This window comes from Protopterus annectens, chromosome 13.part0, assembly GCF_019279795.1.
Source record: "Protopterus annectens isolate FY-2018-M chromosome 13.part0, PAN1.0, whole genome shotgun sequence".
Lineage (NCBI taxonomy): Eukaryota > Metazoa > Chordata > Ceratodontiformes > Protopteridae > Protopterus > Protopterus annectens.
In genome coordinates this window covers 733052132-733066473 of record NC_056747.1, presented here as the reverse complement: position 1 = coordinate 733066473, position 14342 = coordinate 733052132, and the positions used below count along the sequence as shown (strand labels likewise).

General features: G+C 37.9%; 1 protein-coding gene across 1 annotated transcript in view; it reads left to right on the top strand.

Moving 5' to 3' along the window:
• The window catches only part of TLCD1 (TLC domain containing 1), a 248771-nt gene that overhangs the window by 165502 nt on the left and 68927 nt on the right, over positions 1-14342 (top strand). The gene's annotated exons all lie outside the window — the stretch shown is intronic.

Below are 14342 nucleotides of genomic sequence, written 5' to 3'. Positions count from 1 at the left end.
GAGAAAGGAAAAGGGAAGAAAGGTTGAGGAAGTGCCAGCTGGAGTCCCAGTAAACGGGGCCTCAAACAAGTCCACTGTCAGATGGTGTTGCAGTGTAGGACCCTGATGTTGATGGGGTAGGAGGTCTGTGTTGATGCAGTGATTGGCACCAAATGACTAGCTGAATTCTCCTGTCGAATACTTCCATCAGTACCTCCTCTACCAAGCTCTGAAGCTATTTTGCTTGCCAGGCTGCCACATGCTAGAGTGCCTGCAGGACTGATGCCGCCACTCTGACCTTGGAAGGAAGTCCACAGACTGTCAGAGGATGATCTACCCCCTAGCCTGGGAGGTATATGCCTGGCCTGCTTCTGATGGATTTGAAGCTGTAATAAAGGAAAATAAATAGGAGAGAAACAAAATGATAAAGGAGAAAGAAATGCACAATGAAAATAAGAAAACTGGAGAAAAAAGTGGTTGGGAGAGACAAAACAGAAAAAGCACAATAATATTTACATGCCATTTCATGCACTATTGAAATATTGCAGTAAAATCTTGAAGTAAAACTTGTACATGGGAACTGCTTATACATACAATGGTTGTAGTGACTTGGGATGTGCCTTTGCACTTGGGAAGAATGAAAGGAGTCGTGCTTATGCATACGTCAAATTAATTCAAATGGCAACGGCTTGCAACGTCTTGAAGGGGTGTATGTATCTCACAAGTTATGTACATGCAATACAATAAAAACAGCACTAAAACTAACATTTGTAATAAAGTAATTAGGCTAAAATGATTAACATTAGCTTAAACTGTGATGGTTTCACTTGCATTTCATTCATCTGTAAAGTTATGAAAATAATTGTTTTATTACCTATGCAGAACAGTTGTAATAAGATTACAGCAGTTGTACACATACATATTTCTCTTTTATTTTTGCAGTACTATAATGATTTTAAATACTTTTTGTATGCTTTTTATACATATTACAAACTAGTAAGACAGAATTATCTTGGACTTCAGTTATACCAGAAGGTTCAACCAGACTTTCTACTCTTTGTTGTTGTTGCTGGTGGTTGTACTTGATTTCTTCCTCAGCTATAATTAAGAGAGAGAATGCAATTCTTGTTTACCTGTATTTGCACTTCTTATACATATAAATATATATATATGTCTTATTCCTGTCTAAGCAATAACCCCTGTGGGATGTGACATCACCTTAACCAAACCTTTTTTGCTAGTATGGTCATTACAACAGTATTGATATTACTGGCAAGTCTGGTTTAACAAAAACTGCTTTGTCACAATTTTTCTTCTTAAAGGAAACCAGTTATTTTTCCCTAATATAATTCAATAAAATGGAAATTTATGATTACTAATTTTTACTGATATGCTTATTGGTAAAGGTTATTTTTTGTCCCCAACACCAGTATGTGTCATGTAGTACGGTAGTTTGTTTTTTTGGGGGGGGGGAGGGGGATAAAGTGCACTGTGTGCACTAAAACACACAGGTAGCGTCCCCAAGCGTAGACTAGAAACTCAAAAACTTGAACTACAAAACATAGGCTGTAGAAAGGATCCAAGGACCATAAAAACTCCCAATAAGCACAACGTAAACTGCAATTAAAGCACTTTATTCGGATTGAGCACTTTCATCCTGCTTAACAGGATGTGTGTGTCACTTTTAACTTTTAGGAAGTTATGATTTGCTTGAGGTGCAAAAGTGTGACATATAATGTTGGATGGACAAGAATTACACTTCAGATTGCTGCAAACCTGACATTGAGATGACTACATTTTATTTTTTTTTTTGCATTCTGGAGCATTTCTCCCCGGGCCTTTGCTGAAAACAGGCTCTGTGGAACCTAGTCGGACTTTCCCGGTCAACAAATCATAAATTAAAAAAAATAAATTTAAAATTCTAATTTTGACTAGTCTACAGCCATTTGCATATTCCCACTGAAAGCTTAGGACAGCTGCAGATTGCTGCAGACTTTGGAACAGTCTGCAGTGCATCCATAGCTCTCTGAAATGTGGTCATGTTACTTTGGGCACATGCGTTCATAATCACAGATATGCCAATATGCATCAGGACACATTTAAGTACTACTGCTGTTCATAGAGATGAACGTAAATTAGCCTAATTTGCATATAACACATGTAAACGGCCCTGAATTTTCACCAGTAAGTTGAGCACCACCATATTAATTCGCTAACAGCTAAGAGAAGCGGCAAATGTATTAGGATAACATCGAGTTAATACAGTAAGGAAATATTTTAAACGTATTATTGTTTAATAAGAAACACTTAAAAATATGATTTGATTATTGAAATAAGGGTCATTTGCAATGAACTTGCATGTATGATGTGCATGTTATCATAGCACTGATTGATTGGCAGATTTCTGTCATTCTGAAGTTGGATTTCATGACAGCAGCACTGGAAATGATTACTGATGACAGAAAATGATCATTACTCTGGTGTAATTTGCTGATTGTGCATACATGGATGTAACTGCAGTAATTTACTACAGCGATATTCCTGTGCCAAGGATATCAACAAGTATGTGTGATGAATCTGATTTTTTGGAGTGACAGTGAGGAATAAAAAATGACAGCAATTATCAGTATATGATAACAGAAGAGTGTAGGGCAAAAATGCTTTTCTGTGACATAAGTGCATTCGTGACCTGGATGAACTGTAGGTAACACATTGTAATTTTATGTGCAATTTTATGTAGCTATATTGGATGTCAGGAAGACTTGGGCATTGTTTTTTAATGTAAAAGCTTATTACATCCAAACATTACTATCATACTTTCTGACCATGCCCTTTTTATGTTTTTGTTTATTATTATTATTATTTTTTTTTACATGTAGTACTGATAGAAAATAAAGGATCAAAGCAAAGGAAGTTTAATTGTATCCTTGAAGAAAATCATGTCCTCGTGGCAGCACTTATGATATATGGGAAACTTTTTTTGGTAAAGGGTGCCCAGACAAACCAACAGGAACAAGACCTGGAATCTAGTAGTTGTTGAAATCAATGGAGTAGGAGACAGAAACCAAGTATTAGCACAGTGCAAGATAAGGGCAAAGATATGGTAGTAAGTACTAGAAGCAAGGCTAAGCAGAATGCAACTTCCTGTACCACTATGGGGGGCTCAGAATTTTATTCAATTAAATCCAGATGAAGAATACCTTCCTTATATCTGTGGGGATTACTATGACACAGAAGATGGTGGAACAGGAATAAGTAGAAATGTTCTGGACACTTCTCCATCCTACCAAACTCTGCAGCAGCAGCAACAACCCTTGTGCTCTTGAAAGTTGATTTAAAATCAATGGAACACATTTATATAGAGATAATAGAATTAAACATGTTACAAGTAATTATTATTAGGCAAGCCTTGTACATCAGCAAAGAATGGAAATGAAGACCGTGTGCATGTCCCACTCATCCCCTTGTGTGCATGTCCCACTCATCCCCTTGTAAGCGTACTTTACTGTATGCTGTTGCACTGTCATTATTATTAATGTTTTCAAATACTTTTTATAGGGTCAGCATCAGAAACCAACACTTCAATTATACCAATAAATTTGGATGATGTCAGCAGCAGAATGGCTGTTGCTGTCGCTGATGATGGTAGCATAGTTATATTTTTGAGGCAGCATGTGGGAAGTGGCAGGCAGTCCCCAAATTTAATCCCAAGTTCTCTCACCTTAAAAAATATTAGTAACTGCAGAAAGTGATAGTGCAACACAAAGCCAAGTACAAGCTGATATGCCATTCATGGCTGGACAGGAAGAACAGCCCTGCACCTCCACACCAGTATCTCCAAACACAGAGGAGCACTTTGAGGATGATGGCAGGAATTCAGATGCAACAGTGTCCACAGTGATACCTTTACAATGGGGAGCCAAGAGCAGAACTTTCTTACAGCTGCCCCAGGGAACATGTAAAGCATTGGCTGCCCAATAGGAAGTGTGCCATGGAATTGTTAAGGCTCAGAGCACTCAGCTGGAAATGGTCAGAATCCTCCAGAGTATACATGATGTTTTCCAGCATTACTTTGAAATGGCAGAGAGCAGGGATAATGTCATGATCACAATGATGAGTAGTATGGTGGCACACCAAACACCAAACATCAATGGTTGTCTCCATTTGTTTACTAGTTAGGACATACCAGAGTTGAGCTAGAGTCAGTGTTGCAAAGGGCAGAGCACAGAGCATTGTCTGGACACATAGGGAGAGATCACGTAATACTACCATTACTTCTCAGGACAGTAATGTTAGTAGACAAAATGAACAAGCACAACACAGTTCACAGAGGCCATGTCAATGTTCATCTCCACCTAGCAGAACTTAACATTTGAGCATACCTCTCAAATGTTCTGATTTTTGCAGAATGCAGATTTTTGCCTTGTATTTTTGGTTTGTTCCTCATAAAATTTGTGGTGTTCTTGTTAAGTCATCGAAAAGTGAAATCACTAAATTATTGACAGCCATTTGAGTTTCAGATTTCATAGTCTTCAAAAAATGCATGCTAACACAAAACCTGCTATTCTATCAACTTCCTAAGTTTATCAGAGCAGTATTTAAAATCTGTCCCTAACTTCAGCCCTCTACCCCCCATTACTTTTGGCTTTGTCCAGAGTTGTTCTGCTAAGAAGTTAAGACATATGCATTTGAGGTCACGATCATAGTCACGGAGCAGTATCAGGTCAGTGACAGCAGGAACACCTGCATCAAGCAGGTCACAACATCAGACCAACTCACTCACAGTTCTCATGGTAGCCCCTCCTCCAAATCAGTTGCACCATTACTTGACCTATTAATAGGATATGTGTATGACTTGTTTGACCTTGAACTACTGTGAATCAGCTTCAGAGACATAGCTTTCTGTTTGATTGGATTGGGGTGGGAGGAAAGTTTGCAAATGTATGCATTTCATCCCTGTAAAACTATTACATACACTATTAATGGCCATTAGACAAACAAAAAATACTACGAGTTTTACCATTCCTACAGGTGGTAGGTGCCTAAAACACCAAAACTGTAATGAACAAACATTTCCAGGAGAAACCTATCATAAGCAAATGACACATTAAAATGAGTATCCTGCTAAGTAAACTTACACTGTTGCCACTTCACCCTATCCACTGCATAAATGATAATAGTTTCTCAAGTCAGAATTCATTGCGTATGACAGCATAAAATTAATCTGATGTGTCATACAACAGAAAAACCTAAGACAAAATGGTGTATATTGTCACGAAAGGAGATACTGCCAGCCCAGCTATCTGGAATTTTGTAAAATAATTATGTCATTTGTGAATATCAACATGATTTGCGCTACAACTGTATTAGAACTGTACATCATATAAGATGGTTTGTACAGACGTGTGATGAAGAGATATTTTGTAAAGTACTGAGCTAAAATGTAACCACAGTGTACCCTTTTGGATTAGAACAGAAGTGTGTCTGCACTATTGTAACTGTTTAGATGTATATATTTTAACAATGGAAATTGGAACACCAGAGGTTAACTTCAGGACAATAGCTGAAATTAAATTACTTTATAGCCATGTAATGAAAGGATGCTATCAGTTTCAGTGCAGCAACAGAATGTCTAGAACTAGAGGTTCACTGTATTGCCTTGGAAGTGTGTTTTATGACTTCCAGAATCTAGCTTAAATCTAAGAAAAGCCTTGTCTACATATTTTTGCAGGTAGATGCTAAATGCTACCAGCTCCATCAGTGGGGGTTTTACCTGGAATAGAGTCAGAAGACAAGAAGTGATGCCACCACACAAGCTATCCCAGCAGTAATATTTGAGATAGTAATTTAAGAACTCTCTGAGAGAGATTGAGTATTCTGTAATTTTCTTTGACCTGACATCAGCTGGAAGACCCACTCACCACATCTGCCTTGCTTGCTGTGTAAGTACGTTAACTAGGGTATAGTAATTATCTCGATATAGTCAGGAATATAGCAAAGCTTAATTTAGGTGTTTTTCTTTATTTATTTGAGACGCCCGAATGTTGCTTTAAATATTTCCTGTGATTTTGAACTCTGATGTTACTGTGATTCTATGCTGAGTATTTTCTTGTTCTTTTATTATTTATTATTAAATATATGTACACCTTGCACTGTGGCTCATATTTGTGAGAGATATTTAAGTTCTGAGAGTACTTGTGTATTTATTTAGTGACACTGTGGGCCACTCCTAATAGCCTTGCTGTTGGTCAAACTACCATTTATATTGATAATAACATTACACAATAAGATTGAACACCCTTTGTTAAGGGCCTTAAATTAGCTGATAAAGAGGTGGCTGGTATCAGTAATAACTACCTTACAGTCTGGGCAGAAGGGGGCATAGCTAGTAAATGTGTGTGTGTGTGTGTGTGTGTGTGTGTGTGTGTGTGTGTGTGTGTGTGTGTGTGTGTCTGTGTAAAACAAATCTCCAGGAGTGTGTGTGTGAGCTACTTGGGCAGGGACATAAAGCACTGGTTGGACACAAAGAGTGTTGGAGGTCTTTGCTTGGCCACTCAGCTGAGCTCTCAAACTCTATAGCTGTGCCAGTAGGGGGTCTTATTGGAGATCTGGAGAAAGAGGGAGAAAACAGCCTCAGACTGACTGTGGTCTCTGTGTGCTCTTAAGAGAAACTGCATTTGATGCAGTGAGCTGCATCTGGAAATACTGTGATTGTACCTGTCAACCTCCCAATGTATGTCCCCCACTGGTGCTAGTAGTGAGGATTGAGGCTCCTTGATTACTGGGCCAGTGGTGGGGCATCATATATATAAAGAAAGCATTATAAGTCATTTTCTTTAATTTGCAATGCAGTACCTCATAAACTATTTCTCTTTTGTCGATATTCCTTACTTTTGTATAAGTAATCATTAAAGCAGAAGTAATTCATGTAAGCATATAAAAATGTAAATTAATTTCTATCTGATGCCTTTTGACATCGATGAACAGAATCAGTGAGCCTTCAGACTTGGCAGTAACATGAGTATTATTTTCTAACAGATAAAGATATATTTTAAGATGAGACAGAATATAAAAAGCAGTATAAATATATAAATCATTTTCCTTACATTTGCAATGCATTAACTTGGGAAGTATTTCACTGCTGTCAATATTCCTTACTTTTGTATAATTAAGTAATCATTAAAGCAGAAGTTATTCATGATAGCAGACAAAGATGTGACTTATTTTCTATTTGATGTCTTTCAACATCACTGTGAGCATGCAGGCACAGCAATAATATGAGTATTATTCTAACAGATAACTGCAGTGGTGGTGCTGCGGTAGCGTTGTCGCCGCACAGTAAGATGCTGTCCGGTTCAATTCTCAACTAGAGCGTCTTCTGCGTGGAGACATGCGTGAATGGGCATACCTTCGTTGAAGGTTGTGCGTCAGGGCTAGCAACTCGGCACGTAAAAATCCATTGCCAATCATTAGCGGACCGGAGTTCCACTGTGGCGACCCCTAACCAGGAAAAGCCGAAAGACACAAGCATTCTAACAGATAATAAAAAATATTTTAAGATGAGAAATAATATCAGCTGAATAGTGACAACAGACCATGCACCACACAGCATAGTCCGGTGATTTAACTGCATGCATCATTTATCCTCTATGGGCCGGATTCAATAAGTTCTACACTAAGTCTACATGATATGTATTCAATAGAATTCTTGTCAAAAATTTTTTTTTTGCTTTTTAGTCACTCAGAAAGATTACATTAAGTGTACATGTAGTCTGCACTTTGTGGTAACCTTTATGAATTCCTGTCAGTAGTTAAAGCTACAAGAATATGAGTAGGAAAACTAAAATTAGGACAAAGAAGGTGTTTGTTATGTCTATGTTGTCTGCTTACTCAGAACAGTGTACACTTAGTTTAGGCTTTATTGAATCTGGACCTATGTGTTTTTTACAACAAAGGAAACACTAACCTGAATACCATGGTCCACAGTTGTGGACTGGACATCAGCTCTTTATCTGCGCAGCCACATGCCATGCACAAACCTGCTGTATGGGATCCCTTACTACTGCTGTTGGCTGGTCATCATTGGTCATAGTGAACTGGGACTGGGACTGGGAGCTGCAGTGACAGCATGGGTCACTTCACTACTAGACTAGTGCATGATCATGTTTTGCAGAATGCAACTTGCAGGAAAAATTCTACAAGCATTAGCCGGGTCATGCTGAAGGACACCATAGACTCATCTAGGCACCTGAAATGGCTGTTCAGGAGGACAAAGACCCTCTCAATGACAATACGGGTCTGGGACAGGTATATGTTATATGTTTCCTCTACAGCTTCAATTGGATTTATCACTGGTGTCATGAGCCATTGCTCAATGTATATCTAGCATCACCTGAAAAAAAAAAACAAAGAGAAAAAAGGGGGCAGACAAAACAAAACAAAAAATAGTATTCAACAATACATTTTATTGTCAGTAACTACTTACATACAATGTAACAAAAAATATTTTTCCACTTAGCAACAAGATGACCAATAAGTATCCTACTATGCAGGAAGAGGCAGTAGAGTGAGCTAGTATGTCAGATATGGGAGTCAGGTGCACTGGCAGGATGCTGGACAGAGACGTTGGTGATGTACCCCCGATGGATCAATAGGCCTTTTAACTGCTGTACATCCCCTCCTTCCATGGACCAGATGGGACCCTAATTGCAACATGGGTGCAATTCATCATATTGAGTACGTCAGGGAAATGTGCCACCCATAAAAGGCACGCACAGCCCTGGCTTGGTCCTGAGGTGGCACTGAGTCTACCCTCCTCCACTAATAACCCTTCTATCACACTAAAACCAGTCACTAACTCCTTCATAAAAAATATTATCCAAACTTAAACTATGCTCAATCACTGCTGATAACCTTCCTGCAGAATACCTCAGAAATGCTGCTAACACCATTACATATCCAGTCTCCACCCTCCATCTTCATAAACAGATCAAATACAGGAATCATATATTCCTACATTCTGGAAAAAAGCCACATCATCCCTCTCCACAAATGTGACACTTCTACCCAGATATCTAATTTCAGACCCATTGTCATCTTATCCCCCCTCTCAAAAATATTGCAAAAATGTGTCCATAAACAACTACTCTAGTATATCATAAAGGCACAATTACTATTCAATACACAGTATGGTTTTAGTGGTGCAGTGGTTAGCACTGTCACCTCACAGCAAGATATTTCTCCTGTTTGATTCTCAGCTGAGGTGCCTTCTGTGTGGAGCCTATATGTCCTCACTGTAGTTATGTGGGTTTTCTTCAGGTATTTCACTTTCCTCCTACATTCCAAAGACATGCACTAGGTGGATTGAATGAGGTGTGAGTGTGAGTGCGTGTGTGTAGTATGGAATAACATTTGGGGCAGGGTTAACCACTCAGCAGTGTGAAAAACTGACTATTGATGATTGTCACTCTTAATGTGACACCCAGATCCTATGTGCAAACAGATAACAGGGTTATGGATGACCTACCTATAGCACAATTGCCCTTGTAACTTTTATAGATAACATAAGTAAAGCCAGGGATAGCATTAAACTCATGTCTTCCTTATTCCGAAGACTTATCAAAAGCTTTTGATATTGTATCTCATTAAAAAAAATCCTACTATAATTGCCCACAATGGGTATCTCACAACATACTCTTCAGTGCTTTAGTAATTACTTATCAGAACACTGCCAAGCAGTCAGAGGGAAGTCTACCCATCATTACATGTGTCCCACAAGGCTCTATCCTTGGTCTACTTCTATTATCTTTATAAACAATCTTCATACTTCTATACAACAAGCATCCCTTGTACAGCAGGCAGACGATTCCATTCTTACCTGCCTCTCAGACAATCTGGAACCTTAGAAAAGATTACACAGCATGCCTACAACTCTGCTGAAAACTGGCTTTGTAACCACCAACTCCATCTTAATCCAATGAAAACCAAGCTGTTTTTATATCTACCCAAATCACTTTCCCATGAGAAACAACTTTAAAATCATAACCCTAAACAAGACACCAATTGAAGGTGTGCCCTATACAAATCTGCTGGAGGTTACAATAGATGATAACATCAAATATGGCCTCAAAACATACGGCAATATAAAAAAAAATCACAAAGAAAATTCTGAATGCTATATAGAGCCAAAGAATTCCTTACTGCATCCGCCAGAGTCATTCTTGCCACTGCATATCTACATCCTCTCTATTGTATGGTTCTCCCATCGTGAATAACCTTCAGGCCACCCTAAAATCTAAACTAAACGAATGCTTTTTATAAGCACTCTTTGATTTGTCCACAAATGTCAATCAAGTTTTTCATTATTGAAAAAATACAGCAGGACCAGAGGGGGGGGTGACTGGGAGACACTACTGGGCATTAGGGAACTTAACTGGCAGCTCAAATTGAATGCGACCAAGTATCCAGGGCTGAATGATAATACCAGTCTGGTCCCCATACTAAAAAAAAAAAGAAATGTACTTTAATTTACATTTAATTATTTTATGCATATGAAATGCGGTAGGTTCCTTTGCAACTTACTGGTCAAACAGTAATTATTTTACATCAGTCACCAACATATACCAGGCTCACACTTAGATTTAGTCAAGATGCTAAAAGTAGGTTTTATATCAGTTATGTTAGATTTTCATAGCCCCCCTTTTTTTCTTCTTCAGCATTCAACAGTATTTTTTAACACATAGAACAATCATTTAGCACCTCCAGTAGGACGTTCTTGTTTTAGCAAATCAGGTTTTTACTTGCTGCACTTCACACACTAAGAACTTGTTGGGATGTAAATAATTGCTCAATTTTTAAATGAATTTGAATTGACTTTCAAACAATGTTTTGTCAAAAATTATTTTAGGACATCTTTGCATATGTATATTTTCTACATTGGTAGTAATGTTTTCACTATGTACTGTCACTGTTATTTATTTACATTTATTTATATTTTGTACAAGTTAAAGTTGGCTGGGCGTTCACCAGAAGGTTGGTGACGTTTTTAGTAATTAACTAATTGGAGAAGCGCACTAGCGCTATAAAAACCTGTGCTGATTTTTAAATTGTCACACTTGAAAAAGCCCGGTAAGACCGGGCGAAAGCGCTCGTGGAAATATTTTCTTGTTTGTGGTGTTGGTGTAATAAAGCAGTTGACTTGTTCGAATTTTGATTTTTCAAGGCCATTTTTGGAGCTTCAACACTTAATCCATTTGCACTTTACCATTTGTGGTTATCTACTTTGAAAAGTTGGCATTTGGATCATAACAGTACGCTTGGACTGTGTTCTCGGCTTTGGACCTGAAAGGTCTTTTCCTTACTTGTTCCTGGTTTAAAACTTTCTAGTGCTTGATTGGTGTTTTTATATCTACCCAAATCACTTTCCCATGAGAAACAACTTTAAAATCATAACCCTAAACAAGACACCAATTGAAGGTGTGCCCTATACAAATCTGCTGGAGGTTACAATAGATGATAACATCAAATATGGCCTCAAAACATACGGCAATATAAAAAAAATCACAAAGAAAATTCTGAATGCTATATAGAGCCAAAGAATTCCTTACTGCATCCGCCAGAGTCATTCTTGCCACTGCATATCTACATCCTCTCTATTGTATGGTTCTCCCATCGTGAGTAACCTTCAGGCCACCCTAAAATCTAAACTAGAACAATGTTACAACAAGGTAGCTATATTTGCAGCTAATACAGGTCACAGAACACATTACTGATCTGTTCTAAGAACTTAATATTAGCTAGAATTATCCCACCAACTAAATTATACTCGCTTCTCGTAACACAAAAAATTATATTTAATCCCACTTTCTGTCCAGTTATAACTATAATTCTTCACCACTACCTCCAAAAATGTAACCTTTCATCCTGACAAAAATCTACTTGACATCTATAAGCCTTACAAAAACTGTGATCAAAGACTTACTAACACTGTGTAACAAAAGTCTGGAATATAATCCCTGCGCCAGTCAGGGCAATACATAACATTCATTTACTTAACTAAGTTGCAACTAAAAGAATTCCTCTCAAACTCCTGCACATGCTGCTCTGCTACCTAATAATTTCATCTCCTGTTGCTCTAATAGCTATATACACTCTCTCTCTCTCTCCTGTTCCTTGTTTTATTTCTCTTAGTCTTATTTCCCTCACTCTTAATCTTGCTTTTACTCTTTATTTCTCCTCTCTCCCATATCTACTCCATTTATCACCACTAACACTTACTTCCTACTCTCCCCTTCCTTCCTCTCCCCCTCCTTATCCACTGTTTGAACGTCCCACTCTGATATTTGCTTTATGACCAAGTAATAATCACTTATAGCATGTCGACATGTTTCAGTACTACATGATATTGTATTTATCTTGTTTTACTAAGGGTATTTGTGTATTATTCTTCATGTCATATGTGTACCAATATTTGTATTAATCTACATATTCACAGTATACTGTAATGTGTTGTCAGTCTGCGTGTATGTATATGCATCTTCTGTTCTTGTATTTGAGGAGCTTTTCTCCCCAGGCCTCTGCTGAAAACAGATACAATTGTCCAGTCGAACTTTCACAGTAAACAAATGTCAGTAAATAAATAAATGATATACTTTTGAGGATTCCAACAAGCTGCTGTCCAAATAAAGCATCACCATAATCACTTGATACAGCCAAAGCAGCAGACTTTGCAGAAGTACAAACAGGTGTACAGTCAAGAAGTAAGGTCACACATAATCGTATACATTTTCTTTCACATATTACAAGTACAGTGCAGCTTCTTTGACTTTTATCTTTTAAAGAATAATATCCACACTGTTTTTTTTTTAATTTGATACAGCTGTAATACAAGCTAGTTCACTTTTCATGCATTTTCCTTTTGAAAAACAAAAAGAAAAAACAGTAAACTTTACAGTTTGAGTTCTTGTCAAACCTGTGTTCAGTCTAGAAAAGACCTAAACAACAGTTTGAAAAGGAAGTTAACCCTTTCACCAAGACTCAGCTTCATGGCTTTGTTTATTGATCATTTCTTAACAAAAACGTATTGTATTGAAACATGTCTCTACCAGTTGGTTTCAACAAGCATTGAAACATATTCCTTAACAGTAAATAAAACTCAGTTGGCCCATCTAGTCTGTCCAATTCCCTTTCTGCTGAAGATGCTGCAGATTATACTAACCTTTCAGAGTTGTATTATGTTTGTCTTACACATTCCTCAATTCCTTCACAATTAGCTGGCCCTGCTATCTTCTCAAGAAAGCTGCTCCAGTAATGTACAAGCTTTTTTGTGATAAATACTTCCACATATCTGTAATGAGTTATCCCGACTTTATCTTAAAATTGTATGTTGTGCCTTCTTATTCCTATATATCTTGTTAATTTCATTATTAATTTCAGTGATGGCCCCCTTTTGGGCTATTGTGAGTCCCTCGAGAGACTTAAAGATACTGTTATGTCTCCCTCTCCCGCTTTTGTCAGATACCATACATATGACATACATATGATATTGTTGTAATCTCCCTTTTACATGGTTTCTGGATCAAACCTTCACTATTTTATTGCTGTCCTCCTCTGAAATGCCTTTATTATGTCTATAGCCATGCAAATATTACCTTTCCAGGACTGCACAAAATACTTCCAGGTAGGTTTTCACCTTGTACCTAAAGAGAAACATAGTAACTTATTGTTTTCTACCGGCGATAACTCTTTCCATGTATTACTGTGTTCCAGAACCCTTCTTACTCCTTTCTCTTTCCATGTATTACTGTGTTCCAGAACCCTTCTTACTCCTTTCTCTTTCCATGTATTACTGTGTTCTTTCCATGTATTACCGTGTTCCAGAACCCTTCTTACTCCTTTCTTACGCTGCTTTCTTATTATTAGGTCATCTATTAACAAGAGCAGTCAGTCAACACTTTGCTAAAAGACAGGCAGAGCTCCATTTCCAGAGGATAGAGCATTGAAAGACATTGCATATTTGGAAGCATGTAAAGCCAGGATAGCAGAAGGCCATGTACACAGACGCTTAGAGAAGTTGCAGGGGTTTTACTGACAGGCAAGAGGGGCTCCAAAGGAGTTGGGGACAGCAGCTGCCTGACATTATGAGAAGGCTGGCACACATGAGGCTAGTAATCACAAATGGGATCAAGTCGGAGGTAAGGACAATACTAGAAACTAGAATACAAAAGGACAGTGTAAGATTTTGTGAATGGGAAAAGAAAGTGGAACCAGTCTGAATCAAATCAAACAGTCTCCTACTGGTGGTAAGTGCAAACTACCAGAGCATACTGTAGGTGGGCTAATAAATACACTTTTGAATCATTGTA